The sequence below is a fragment of the Mobula birostris genome, chromosome 30 (genome assembly GCF_030028105.1).
Source record: "Mobula birostris isolate sMobBir1 chromosome 30, sMobBir1.hap1, whole genome shotgun sequence".
Classification (NCBI taxonomy): Eukaryota; Metazoa; Chordata; class Chondrichthyes; order Myliobatiformes; family Myliobatidae; genus Mobula; species Mobula birostris.
In genome coordinates this window covers 30,421,423-30,436,807 of record NC_092399.1, presented here as the reverse complement: position 1 = coordinate 30,436,807, position 15,385 = coordinate 30,421,423, and positions in this window count along the sequence as shown.

Sequence of the window (15,385 nt, the reverse complement as noted above, 5' to 3'; positions counted from 1 at the left end):
GCTATGGCCAACCCTTTAGGATCACAGCTACACCACACAACTGCCTAACGGACTAGTGGAGCGTTTCTATCGTTACCTGAAGTCGGCTCTCATGGCCCACCTGGAGGGGCCTAACTGGGCGGACGAACTTCCCTGGGTCCTGCTCGGAATCTGCACGGCGCCCAAGGAGCATCTGCACACCTTGTCGGCCGAGTTGGTGTACGGTGCACCCCTGGTCGTCCCAGGAGAGTTCATATCGGCCCCAAGGGGGCAAGAGGAAGAACCCGCAGCAGTCCTGGACAGACTACGTGAGAGGCTTGGTAACCTGGCCCCCATCCCCACTTCACAGCACGGACAGAGCCCGACCTGCGTACCCAAAGACCTGCAGAACTGTAAGTTTCTTTTTGTATGACGGGACCACCGGGCACCGCTACAGCGGCCCTACGAGGGGCCGTTTAAGGTGATCAGGAACAACGGGTCCACGTTCGTGCTGGGCATTGGGGGGAGAGAGGAGGTTTTCACGATGGACCGACTCAAACCGGCCCACGTGGACTTGGCGCAGCCGGTCCGGGCTCAGGCACCGCGGCGCGGGGGCAGACCTCCCAAACAGAGGCCGATCCAGACTGTGGACATTGGGGGAGGTATTTCCGGCTCTGGGGGGGTGTTATGTGGTGACCCACTTTCCAGCGCACTCGAACCGGCTCACAAAATGGCGCACGCCAGCCCCAAAAAAGGTGCCAGGCCATCTTCACCAGCAGGGAGAAAAACCCACGCGTGGGAAGGATCTGCAAATATGCATTCCCCACAGCAGTCCCACCCGATTTTTATCAATGACCTGGATGAGGAAGTGGAGGGATAGGTTAGTAAATTTGCTGATGACACAAAGGTTGGGGGTGTTGTGGATAGTCTGGAGGGATGTCAGAGGTTACAGTGGGACATTGATAGGATGCAAAACTGGGCTGAGAAGTGGCAGATGGAATTCAACCCAGATAAGTGTGAGATGCAAACATGAGGAATTCTGCAGATGCTGGAAATTCAAGCAACACACATCAAAGTTGCTGGTGAACGCAGCAGGTCAGGCAGCATCTCTAGGAAGAGGTACAGTCGACGTTTCGGGCCGAGACCCTTTGTCAGGACTAACTGAAAGAAGAGCTAGTAAGAGATTTGAAAGTGGGAGGGGCAGGGGGAGATCCGAAATGATCGGAGAAGACAGGAGGGGGAGGGATGGAGCCAAGAGCTGGACAGGTGATTAGCAAAAAGGGATATGAGAGGATCATGGGACAGGAGGCCCAGGGAGAAGGAAAAGGGGGAGGGGGGGTAAAAACCCAGAGGATGGGCAAGGGGTATAGTCAGAGGGACAGAGGGAGAAAGAGGAGAGGGAGAGAAAGAATGCGTGTATATAAATAAATAACGGATGACTTCTCTAACTTCCGCTAATGCCCCACCTCCCCCTCGTACCCCATCCGTTATTTATTTAGGGGAAAACACATTGGGTAGTAGAAGGAGGCGGAACCATGAGGGAGGTGATAGGCAGCTGGGGGAGGGGGCAGAGTGAAATAGGGATAGGGGAAGGGAGGGGGAGGGAATTACGGGAAGTTGGAGAATTCTATGTTCATACCAAGGAGCTGGAGACTACCTAGACGGTATATGAGGAGTTGCTCCTCTAACCTGAGTCTAGGCTCATCATGGCAGTAGAGGAGGCCATGTATGGACAGTATTTTGTGTTAACTGGAGGACATTGATTTAGGGTAAGGGGGAAGATATTTGGAAGGGATCTGAGGGGTCTTTCTTCAGTAAGAGTGGTGAGTACTGGAATGCCCAGCCTGAGTGTGCAGTTGACACTGTCACTGAAAACATTTAAGACATGTCTGGTAGAGCACTTGAACCATTCAGGCTTAGAAGCCAAAGGACCAAATGCTGGGAGTTGGAATTAATATAGAAACTGCATAGATGTTAGATAGCTGGTTTCTATCACTCCCCCACACCCCTTTCTGAACATGTTACATTAATCAACTCTGCTAGGATCTTCTGGGACCCGGAGAATTTCAGAAGACCATGGCCAATACAACCACTATCTCAGCAGTCACTTCCTTTATAGCCCCAGGAGGCAGGCCATCAAGTCCAAGGGACTTATAGGCCTTTCATTCCACCAGTTTATACGTTGTACTTTTCTGCATTGATAATGATCATTTTAAATTAGTCCTTTTGCCCTCAAACTTTCTTCTACCATCAGGATGTTTACAGTATCTTCTACTATGAAGATATTTTAAAAATATATTTGTTCTATGTCTATGTAATTTCCTTCTTTTCCATAATTATTCTCCTAGTGGTTACAGTTTTCTCAGTTAGTCTCATACTGTGTAGTTAGAGTAGCTCTAGTTGTCCGTGCATTGTTTGCCTTTATAATCTACTTTCTTACTCCTTATTGAATTTTTGTCATCTTTTATTGGTTTCTAACGTTTACCTCTTGGCCAACCACTTGCAACATTATATTCTTTCATGTTAATGAAGATGTTAACTTCCTTGCTAACCATGGAGGGTTCACTCTTTATGTAGATTCCTTTCTGAGATTTATGAAATGTCTTAAATGTCTACAAATGTGTGTCTAGCATCTTAATATTTTACTTTCCCCCGTCAACTCTGTCTTCGTACCTTTGTATTTGTCTGTAGTATACTTCAGAAACTATGCTTCCCATCTCACTGCAGACAGTTGTGAACACAGCCCAGTTTATCATGAAAGGCAGCCTCCTGCCTACACTTCCTGCTGCTTTGGGAAAACAGCCAACGTGATCAAAGACCACCCCCCCCCCCCACCACACTGGTCAATCTCTCTTCTCCTCTCTCTCATTGAGTAGAGGATACAAAGCTTGAAAAATCATACCACCAGTCTCCGGGACATCTTCCATCCTGCTGTAATAAGACTCCGGAATAGAACTCTTCAACAATGAAGGTGAAATTTTGATCTTTCCATCTACCTTGTCATGACCCTTTCACCTTAATTGTCCACCTGCATTCCACTTTCTTCATAACTCTAATACTATACACCCAGGGACCACTTTATTAGGCATCCCTGCATACCAGCTCGTCAATGCAAATATCTAATCAGCTGATCGTATGGTAGCAACTCAATACATAAAATCTTGCAGATGTGGTCAAGTAGTTCAGTTGTTGTTCAGACCAAACATCACAATGGGGAAGAACTGTGATCGAAGTGATTCTGACTGCAAAATGATTGTTGATACCATAGAACATAGAAACATAGAAAATCTACAGCACAATACAGGTCCTTCGGCCCACAAAGCTGTGCCGAACATGTCCTTACCTTAGAACTACAGTACCTAGGCTTACCCATAGCTCTCTATTTTACGAAGCTCCATATATCCATCCAGGAGTCTTTTAAAAGACCCTATCATTTCCGCTTCCACCTCCGCCACTGGCAGCCCATTCCATGCACTCATCACTCTCTGCATAAAAAACTTACCTCTGACATCTCCTCTGTACCTACTTCCAAGCACCTTAAAACTATTCCCTCTCGTGCTAGCCATTTCAGCCCTGGGAATAAGCCTCTGACTATCCACACAATCAATGCCTCTCATTATCTTATACACCTCTATCAGGTCACCTTTCATCCTCCGTCGCTCCAAGGAGAAAAGGCCAAGTTCACTCAACCTATTATCATAAGGCATGCTCCCCAATCCAGGCAACATCCTTGTAAACCTCCTCTGCATCCTTTCTATGGTTTACATGTCCTTTCTGTAGTGAGGTGATCAGAATTGAGCACAGTACTCCAAGTGGGGTCTGAACAGGGTCCTATATAGCTGCAACATTACCTCTCGGCTCTTAAACTCAATCCCACGATTGATGAAGGCCAATGCACCGTATGCCTTCTTAACCACAGAGTCAACCCGTGTAGCAGCTTTAAGTGTCCTGTGGACTCGGACCCCAAGAAGCCTCTGATCCTCCACACTGCCAAGAGTCTTACCATTCTTACCTTCTTACCTTCTGCCCCAGAAGGCTGTGGAGGCCAAGTCTCTGGATGCTTTCAAGAAAGAGATCGATAGAGCTCTTAAAGATAGTGGAATCAAAGGTTATGGGGATAAGGCAGGAACTGGATACTGATAGTGGATGATCAGCCATGATCACAGTGAATGGCGGTGCTGGCTCAAAGGGCCGAATGGCCTACTCCTGCACCTATTGTCTATTGTCATTAATACTATAGTCTGCCATCATATTTGACCTACCAGAATGAACCACCTCACACTTATCTGGGTTGAACTCCATCTGCCACTTCTCAGCCCAGTTTTGCATCCTATCAATGTCCCGCTGTAACCTCTGACAACCCTCCACACTATCCACAACACCCCCAACCTTTGTGTCATCAGCAAATTTACTAACTTATCTCTCCACTTCCTCATCCAGGTCATTTATAAAAATCACAAAGATTAAGGGTCCCAGGTCTGATCCCTGAGGCACACCACTGGTCACCGGCCTCCATGCAGAATATGACCCGTCTACAACCTCTCTTTGCTTTCTGTGGGCGTACCAGATAGAATGGTTTGAATATCTCAGAAACTGCTGATCTCCTGGGATTTTCACACACGGCGGTCTGTAGAGTTTGCAGAGTATGGTATGAGGAGCTAAAACCACCCAGTGAACAGCAGTTCTGTGTGCGAACTGCCACGTTAATGAGAAAGGTCAGAGGAGAATGGTCAGACTGGTTCAAGCTGACAGGAAGATGACAGTAACTCAAATAACCACATATTACAACAGAAGACCAGGTCTGAATCTTGAAGTGGATGGGCTGCAGCAGCAGAAGATCACGAACATACACTTGGTATCCACTTTATTAGGGACAGGAGGCGCCCAATAACGTAACCACTGAGTGTACTTTGCATCACATTACTGTTTTCCCTTTTGTACCATCTCAGCATACTGACGTTTGCAATGGTTTTTCTGCAAGGCCTGCAAAACAAAGCTTTGCACGGCATCTTGGTACACAGGACAGTAATACACCAATTACCCAACAGATGCAAAATTCTTCCCTAGAGAATTAGTTTCCAAGAAACCACTGATCAGTCCTGACTCATTGCATACGGGCAGATCTAAAACAATCTGTTCTCTGGTTGGTTCCATACATTATTCCCAGAAATTGTCCTGAATACACTCTCTGGCTTTTCTTTGCCAATTTGATTTCTCCAATGCACATGAAAATGAAATTTACCCACAATTATTGCCGTAAACACGAGGAATTCTGCAGATGCTGAAAACTCAAGCAACACACATCAAAGTTGCTGGTGAACGCAGCAGGCCAGGCAGCATCTCTAGGAAGAGGTACAGTCGACGTTTCGGGCCGAGACCCTTCATCAGGACTAACTGAAGGAAGAGCTAGTAAGAGATTTGAAAGTGGGAGGGGGAGGGGGAGATCCGAAATGATAGGAGAAGACAGGAGGGGGAGGGATGGAGCCAAGAGCTGGACAGGTGATTGGCAAAAGGGATATGAGAGGATCATGGGACAGGAGGCCCAGGAAGAAGGAAAAGGGAATAAATAGCAGCAACAATTCCAGTTTCTGCAGTCAGACTCAGAAATATCACTCTTGAGTGCTAGAAATCAACACCATGAGAGTTCCAGGTTGGTCGGTGTTCATGATGGTGCAGAAGATAATCTGTGTTCTCCCAGACCTTCATCAATTTTTTGGAATAGAGAATGGCAGCCCATACACCTGTGTCAAGGATGGATCGCAGGTTCTGAGATATGATCGTACAGGTTCTGAACAGTACCACTCCAATCAAAATCCACTACCCAATTCATTGGAGAGTGTTTACTTTGAAAAGCAGCAGCTGGTGAGCTTCTCCGACGTTATGTGCATCGAGTCAAGGTGACGAGAGTGGTGAAGAGGCTTTACCAGATGCCTCTGTGAAAAACAAAATTTAAAGACTGAAAGGACACACTGTGAGCAACATCAGTGAAGAAATGAAGAATTTATCAAATGCCTTTCAATGACTTGGCATAGTTTATATTAACCATTTGTAAATACTTTTAAAAAGGAAATTATGTTCTTACTAATAAAAGAATTTAACTGTGCTTGAGTTGTCGTAATGTGTGAATTAAAATCCATTCCCATTCTGATATGTCACACATTTTAATTCCACGTCCCATTCCCATTCTGACATGTCTATCCACGGCCTCCTCTACTGTAAAGATGAAGCCACACTCAGGTTGGAGGAGCAACAGCTTATATTCCGTCTGGGTAGCCTCCAACCTGATGGCATGAACATCGACTTCTCTAACTTCCGCTAATGCCCCACCTCCCCCTTGTACCCCATCTGTTATTTATTTATATACACACATTCTTTCTCTCTTTCTCCTTTTTCTCCCTCTGTCCCTCTGACTATACCCCTTGCCCATCCTCTGGGGTTTCCCCCCCCTCCCCCTTTTCTTTCTCTCTAGGCCTCCTGTCCCATGATCCTCTCATATCCCTTTTGCCAATCACCTGTCCAGCTCTTGGCTCCATCCCTCCCCCTCCTGTCTTCTCCTATCATTTTGGATCTCCCCCTCCCCCTCCCACTTTCAAATCTCTTACTAGCTCTTCTTTCAGTTTGTCCTGACGAAGGGTCTCGGCCTGAAACGTCGACTGTACCTCTTCCTCGAGATGCTGCCTGGCCTGCTGCGTTCACCAGCAACTTTGATGTGTGTTGCCACAATTATTGCAGCATCTTTCTTGCAAACCCACATTATCTCTTCATTTATACTCTTTCCTATATTTTGGCTACAGTCTTGGTTTATGGGCTACACCCATCTGTGACTACTTCTTTTTACTTTCTTATCTCCTCCCAGACTGATTCAACTTCTTGACCTTTTGAGTCAAGAGCATTTCATATTGCTCTCAGTCTTTCTGAAGGGTAACACCCGCCTTTTTTCTCTACTTCTTCATCAGAAATGTCAATTATGTTAATTTCCCTCATAAACTGCCACCGTCTGCTCTTAGGCTCCATGTTCCTTCTCCATTGTGTGTGCCTCCTGCATCTTTGAATGAGGTTAGCTGGCACTCTGAGTTGGTTCTCTCTTTGCCAAGTCATATTTGTAGAAGATTACTTGCACCTTTCAGTCAGCCCGCAGGCCTCCATCAGCACTGAAACTCAGCATGTGCTCTGGTATCTAAGACAGGGTTGTTTCGTTTCTGGCCATTGGGCGGCAATGTCCAGACAGGTCTTGGAAATAGGGATTCTCTGCTGCCCTGATAAAATTTCATCATCATCACCGTCATCATCATTGCGTGCCGTCTTGTGTGACGTAGGTGATCACGGCCTATCCACGACCATGATTGTCCATGGCAAATTTTTCTACAGATGTGGTTTGCCATTCCCTTCTTCTGGACAGTGTCTTTGCAACACGCATACACACAGATGCAGACACATACACACACACACACACACACATGCACACACAGACACACAGACAGACACACAGATGCACATACACACAAAAACACAGATACACACAATGCACAGACAGATGGACACACACACACAAACACACACAGATACACACAATGCACCCACACACACAGATACACAGATACACACACACACACACACACATGCACACACAGACACACAGACAGACACACAGATGCACAGACACACACACAGATGCACAGACACACACACACACACACACACACACATGCACAGACACACACACACACAGATGCACAGACACATACACAGATGCACAGACACACACACTCACACACACACACACACATACACATGCACAGACACACACACACACACACATGAACACACACACACAGATGCACAGACACATACACAGATGCACAGACACACACACACACACACATACATACACACACAGATGCACACACACAGACACACACACACAGACACACACACATGCACAGACACACACATGAACACACACACACAGATGCACAGACACACACACACACACACACATACATACACACACACAGACACACACACACACACACATGCACAGACACACACACACACACACACACACACAGACACACACACACACATGCACAAACGCACAGACACACACACAGATGCACAGACACTCACACACAGACACACAGTAACCATGACATCATAAAGCTGAGGGCTATTTTGAAATACCCCTTTGAGCTTCAAAATCCGGGTCAGGATCAGGTTTCTTATCACCGACATTAAATTTGTAGTTTTGTGGCAGCAGTACTATACAAAGTCATAAAAAAGTACTACGAGCTTCAAAGTAAATTTGTTATCAAAGTACATACATGTCACCATATACAACCCTGAGATTCACTTCACCATATACGGTGACATATATGTACTTTGATGAGATTCAGTGAATCATCCTGAGATTCATTTTCTTACAGGAATTCCCAGTAGCTACAAAGAAACAGCTGAATCAATGAGAAACTGCACACATCAAAGGTGGATAAGCAACGATGTGCAAAAGACGATAAATACAAAAAGGGAAACAAACAAATAATGATAATAAATAAACAAGTAATAAATATCGAGAACATGAGTTGCAAAGTCCTTGAAAGTGAATGCATGGTGCGTGTTGGGGTGTGTGAAGTTATCCCCTCTATATGTGGAGGCTGATGGCTGGAGGTAATTGTTCCCGAACCTGCTGGCGTAGGACGTCAGGCTCCTGTACCTCCTTCCTGATGGTAGCATCATGAAGAGAGTATTGCCTGTGGGTGGTGGGATCATTCTTGATGGAAGCTGCTTTCCTGCAACAGCAGTCCTTGTAGATGTGTTCAGTGGTGGTAGTGGGGGGGTGGTGGTGCGGTGTGGTTTATCTGTAATAGATTGGGCTGTATATGCATTTCCATACTAGAGAATTGGTGATTCTAAACCGGGCTGTGATGCAACCAGTCAGTATACTCTCCACCACGCATCTGTAGAAGTTTGTCAATGTTTCAGATGACATGCAGGATCTTTGCAAACTTCTAAGAAAGTCTTCTTTGTAATGGCACTTACTTCCTGCACCTAGGACAGATCCTCCGAAATGATTTCACCGACAAATTTAAAGTTGCTGACCCTCTCCACTTCTGGTCCCCTGATGAGGACTGGCTCATGGAACCCCAGTTTCCTCCTCCTGTAATCAATAATCAGCTCTTTGGTTTTGCTGACACTGAGTGAGAGGTTTTTATTGTGGCACCATTCAGCCAGATTTTCAGTCTCCCTCCTATTCGCGGATCTGAGACCACCTTTGATTAGCCAACAACAGTAGTCACATCACTAGACTTAAATTGCTGCCGGGGCCGGGGTTGAAGTGCTGGGCAGAGATGGTGCTCGGTGCTCGGCGTCGGAGAGCTGGTTGGAGGCTCGGAGTTTTCGGACGGACTCTGAGTCGGACTGTGGTCGGATGCTTCCAGTATGCTGCATCGGCAAATTGGCGGCGCTGGAGGTTCACTGTCTGTGTGAGATGATGGGACTTTCAAGAGACTTTGAGACTTTCACCGTGCCATGGTCTGTTCTTATCAAATTACGGTATTGTTTTGCACAGTTGTAACTATATAATTATGTGGTTTTTGTTAGTTTTTAAGTCGATTTGTCATGTGTTTCCGTGATGTCATTCTGGAAAAACATTGTATCATTTCTTAATGCATGCATTACTAAATGACAATAAAAGAGGACTGCGTGTCCTCATAATCTAATCTAATCTAAAACAATATCCTTTGGAGCTGTGTTTAGCCTCACAGTCAGAAGTATAAAGTGAGTAGAGCAGGGGGCTAAGCACACAGCCCCTGTGTTGATGGTGATCCTGGAGGAGATGTTGCCAATCCGAACTGACTGGTGTCTGCAAGTGAGGAAATTGAGGATTCAGTTGCACAAACAGGTATTAAGGGCCATGTCTTGAAGCTTATTGAGTAGCGTTGAGGGGATGATAGTGTTGAGGGCAGAGCTGTTTTTAACGAAGAACATCCCGATGTATGTATCTTCGCTGTCCAGGTGCTCTAGAGCAGAGTGAGGAGCCAGTGAAATGGCAACTGCTGCTGACCTCTTGTGACAGTAGGCAAACTGGAGCAGATCCAAATCGCTCATCAGGAAGGAGCTGATATGTTTCATCACCAGCCTCTCAAAACACTTCATCACGTTGGATGTAAGTGCTACTGGATGGTAGTCATTGAGGCAGGTCACTGTGTTCTTCTTAGGCACTGGTATGTTTGAAGCCCGCTTGAAGCAGGTGGGTACCTCAGACTCCCGAAGTGAGAGATAAAGTACGTAGCTAAATACATAGTGTACAAAGAGGGAATAGTCCTGGTCAAATAAACCATTCAGGATAATAGAGAAGGGGAAGAAGCTGCCCCTGGGTCACTGAATACAGGTCCAAGCTGCTCTATATCCTTCTTAATGGTAGTAGGTTTGTCCTGGATGGTGGACTTAAGGCCAATTTATACTTGTGCGTCAAATCGACGCCATAGGTGCGGCGTAGTCGTGTACCCTACGCCGTAGCCTAACGCGCACCTCTCCAAAAATGTAATTACGCATCGCGGCGACACAGACTGCAACAACTGTGATTGGTCCGCTTGGTAGCATCGCATTTCCTCATACGCTGCAATAGCTTCCCATTGGGTGACTGAAGGGCAGGGAAGGAACTCTGGCTGCAATGCTTTCCATAAAGCTTTACAGACCTCTGAAATTATGGAAGACCCTGTGCTTGACGCCAGTTTGTAGCTGGCTGCTACAGTCTGTTGACTTACTCCTGAAGCTGAAACTCGAATGTTGATTGCCAGTCTCTGAGTATACTGTGCGTACACTGATGCGAAATAAATGGTTGGAGACGATGAACCAAATCATCAAATCTGCCTGCCAACATCCAAAAATATTTGAAATGCATTTCCTCGTCCATGTCTCTCGGTGGCCAGACAAGCACAGAAAATTCACCCTCCTTCAGTTTCAGTTGCCATTGTTTGAAGTTTGAGTTTCTTCGTGTTGAGTTTCAACATGAAGAAACTCAACACGGTGGCATAGAAACCCCACCGCCAACTAGCGTTTTGGCGGTGAATTGCAGAGCAATGCAGACACACCAACGCACAAGTATAAATGCTCACAACGGCGTAGGCCACTTGCGTAGGCTACTACGGAGAAGTATAAATCAGCCTTTACTGCTGAACTCAACAGAGGAGTAAAGGGTCAATGTCTGGCCTCTAAGAGGGTGGGATATTTTTAAAATTAGGAGTAAAATCAGAATAGCATCGAACGATGCTCTTGACTTAAGTGGTGAGGGTGGAGATACAAACAGAAAGGGATCGGTGTCACTGACAGGAGTTGTCTACAGGCCTCGGTAACAGTTAAGTGAGGGATTGGGCCTCCAGTGCACTCTGACCTCCAGACTGGGATGGGCAGCTGAGAAGTCTGGAAGGTGCTGACCTGAGCAATGGTGTTAGTCAGTGTTCTCCGTGGAAGAGGAGCATGGTCCAGACAATTGCTGCTTGCTCAGTACACTCTATCCTTGTTATATGCGCCTTCAGACTATGCAGATTCACAGTTACGTGAGGAACCTATTTCTACCAACGCCTCGTTATATGCGTCCAAAATTCACAGTTATGCGAGGAGCACTGCCTTCCCGCTAATACAAGTCACGTGCAGACGCTTCACAGTCTCACTGTTGGGATGAGAAGCACTGTTTTCCCACCAATACAAGTCAGGTGCACGCGCCTCAGAATCTCACTCCTGCCACTCTCGCATTGGTTTTGGCAGTGTGGATGCGCAATCTTGAACTCTTGTTGGTTTTACCTATGATGCAGTGATTTTGCGCTTGAAATATTTAACTATGCCTCCTAAGTGTCTGATGTCATGTCTTGGGCCGTCAGCCGAACAGCAGAGAACCGCTTTAATGCTTGAAAAAAAGTTGGAAATTATAAACAGCGTGGCATCACTACTGCCAGGAACAGAATCTTGCCTTTAAAGTTCTTTTGTTGCTTGACAATGCGCCAGCCCATCCTAAACACTTGGACAGCATTCATGCTAACATAACAGTGCGTTTCCTGCCGCTTAACACATCCCTGATTCAACCACTCGACCGGTGTGATCCACATTCAAGGCGTGCATATTTTTTTTACGGCGAACTATCTCTCAGATGCTGCAAGCAACAGACGATTTTGAAAATTCCGGGAGTTTGCCAACGGTGAGGGAATGGTGGAAGTCGGAACACTTGGCACAAATGGTGATGGACATGGACCCAAGTTTAGAACGGAGTCAGCATTTCAGTCGTTCCCTGCCATCAACCCTCCTTCCCTACAAGCAAATTTAAAACAAAATACTGCCAAGCAAACAACCCTCACCATTTTATGCAAATCGCTGTAATCTTCTGCTGCCGGCAGTTCTAAGAGTTCTGTGAGTCTTCCTTCACCCTTTGCTGTGCTTGATCTGATCCTGATGACCACAACCATCCACCTTATCCATGTAAAGCTGCCCGACACCACAACGACCACTCATCTCCCAGAGCGAACACACCTGCCACTGTTGGTGAGTACTGTACACCGGAGGATGTTAACTTTCTATGATTTATTACATTGAATATTACCTTAAATTGATTAAATATAATACAAATGTTGTCTTGTAGTACTGCTTTTGTGTCGTATTGGTATAAAATGTGAATAAATTACGGATAAAACATATTTAGGAAGCCCTCTGGAACGCATCCCTATTCTCTCCATTTAAATAATTGTTCACATTATGCGTCAACTTCGAGGAACGTATCCCTCGCAAATGACGAGGATAGGGTGGAGATGCCTCTGGATGGCAGATTGATTTAAGAGCTCCCTCTGCTGCTGATCAGATGGATTACACTAAGTTCAACTCAGTGCACCTACATCAGTTCACTGCATCACACTTACATGAGCAATTACACAAGCACACAGATTCTCAAATTCATTCCCAATTGCAAAGCACATTTTACAGTCTCTTCTATACATCTGTGTATACCTGTGTGGGGACACGCCCTGCTGCTCATGAAAAAGATCCCCAGCTATGGGTAAGTAACCCCACTGCCTTGTGGGCAGCCTTGGGAGAGACAAAGGCGAGAGTAAACCCAGACAGCAAATCCGGAGTGGAGCCCCTAAGGCAACTAGACGTCATTGAACATCTTTCCGGGAGTTCCTGCAGCCAAGCTGCTACCAAACGTATTGTTCATAAACTTTCCTTTGGATGACAATGTAAGGCAAAGAGGGGGATCTTGACGACGGGGCATCTCAGGATCTCCGCACCTTCTGCCCAGGCTTGTGATGATGATCATCATCACCCATTGTCCTTTGAGACAGACAGATGCCAACCAACATAAGGCGCTGGTGAGACCTCACATGGAGTACTGTGGGTAGTTTTGGTCTCCTTATTTAAGAAAGGATGTGCTGACGTTGGAGAGGGTACAGAGAAGATTCACTAGAATGATTCCGAGAATGAGAGGGTTAACGTATGAGGAACGTTTGTCTGCTCTTGGACTGTATTCCTTGGAGTTTAGAAGAATGCGGGGAGACCTCATAGAAACATTTTGAATGTTGAAAGGCATGGACAGAGTGGATGTGGCAAAGTTGTTTCCCATGATGGGGGAGTCTAGTACGCGAGGGCATGACTTAAGGATTGAAGGGTGCCCATTCAGCACAGAAATGCGAAGAAATTTTTTTAGTCAGAGGGCGGTGAATCTATGGAATTTGTTGCCACGGGCAACAGTGGAGGCCAAGTCATTGGGTGTATCTAAGGCAGAGATTGATAGGTATCTGAGTAGCCAGGGCATCAAAGGTTATGGTGAGAAGGCGGGAGAGTGGGACTAAATGGGAGAATGGATCAGCTCATGATAAGATGGCAGAGCAGACTTGATGGGCCGAATGGCCGACTTCTGCTTCTTTGTCTTATGGTCTTATGGTCTCTTGTGAGTCTGATTTCATTCCAGTCTAGTTTTGTGGGTTCTGAGGCATTTGATTGAGCCATTGTGAGAATTCTTGACACACAGGTGGGATAGGAGGTACCTGTTGGAGTAGCTGGCCATTTATGACGTCATTAATCTCTGCCACCTATGCATCCACAAAGCCATTTCGAATGCTCCATTTCACATGGTGTTGAGCCTGAGATTCCCAGGGTCAGTGCAGGTGGGTCAATGTAAATGTTGGGTTTCCTCAAGGAGGCTTTGAACACATACTTGAATCGTTTTTATATTTGCCTGTCCAATCACTTCCCAGGACAGAATAGAGAGTCTCATTGTCAAGAGGCTGGTGTTGGACACAGGAGCAAAGTACCCTGTCCAGTGTATTGTTGCCTGGAGTAATGGAGGTGTCAGTGCTGGGGTGTTGTCCTGGGAGGGGATGCTGATGTTGGCTTGCTTTTCCTTTCAGTGAACTTGGAGGATTTGCCAAACTCATGTGGGAGATATTTTCCAGAATCCTGAGGTGCCTTCTGTAAATAGACTGGTCCTCGGCAGAATTTGGGAGGACTGGGATCACTGCTGCTTGGTTCACTATAGGCTTTGTACCAAGTCTAAAGGCTTGATGGTGGGCACGTGGCCAAGTGGTTTAAGCATTGGACTAACGACCTGAAGGTCGTGAGTTCGAGCCCCAGCCGAGGCAACGTGTTGTGTCCTTGAGCAAGGCACTGAATCACACATTGCTCTGCGACGACACTGGTGCCAAGCTGTATGGGTCCTAATGCCCTTCCCTTGGACAACATTATTGGTGTCATGGAGAGGGGTGACTTGCAGCATGGGCAACTGCTGGTCTTCCATACAACCTTGCCCAGGCCTGCGCCCTGGAGAGTGAAGACTTTCCAGGTGCAGATCCATGGTCTCACAAGACTAATGGATGCCTTTACTTTACTTTACTTACTTTAAAGGCTTGGCGTACCCACTCAGGTATACCCAAGGCACAGTTTTCAGGAGCCAGGAAAATCCTCCCATTTTCCCGTCAATTTTCAGCTCAACAAGCTTCATTAAAAATCATTAGGGTATCATCTCTTCTTTGATCACAATTCAGCCCTCTTGTATTGAACAGGTTTTACTTCTTTGACCTTATCCCAATACTTAAGATAAGTTAGCAGATTCAAATAGTGCTAATCACTTGCCTTTCTCAGATTAGCCATGGAAGACATCTTGAATGTGACAATTGTGTAATAAGTCCTATGCAAACATGTCTGTACTGTGGAGACAGTGATCACCAAAAAATATACTACATCAGGACCTGTTACCAATGTTCCTTCTAAGGTGTGCGGGCACACATCTTTTGCTACTAGTGCACAAAGGAGTTTAAACTGTGTGCAAAAGGTTGTCACCCTCTACCCATTGGCATGTTAAGTACATTTCATGATCGTACACAATCACATTTCCTTTTCCAGTTTCTGATGTGGATGGTGTCAACAATATGGAGTTTGCAATGGTTTG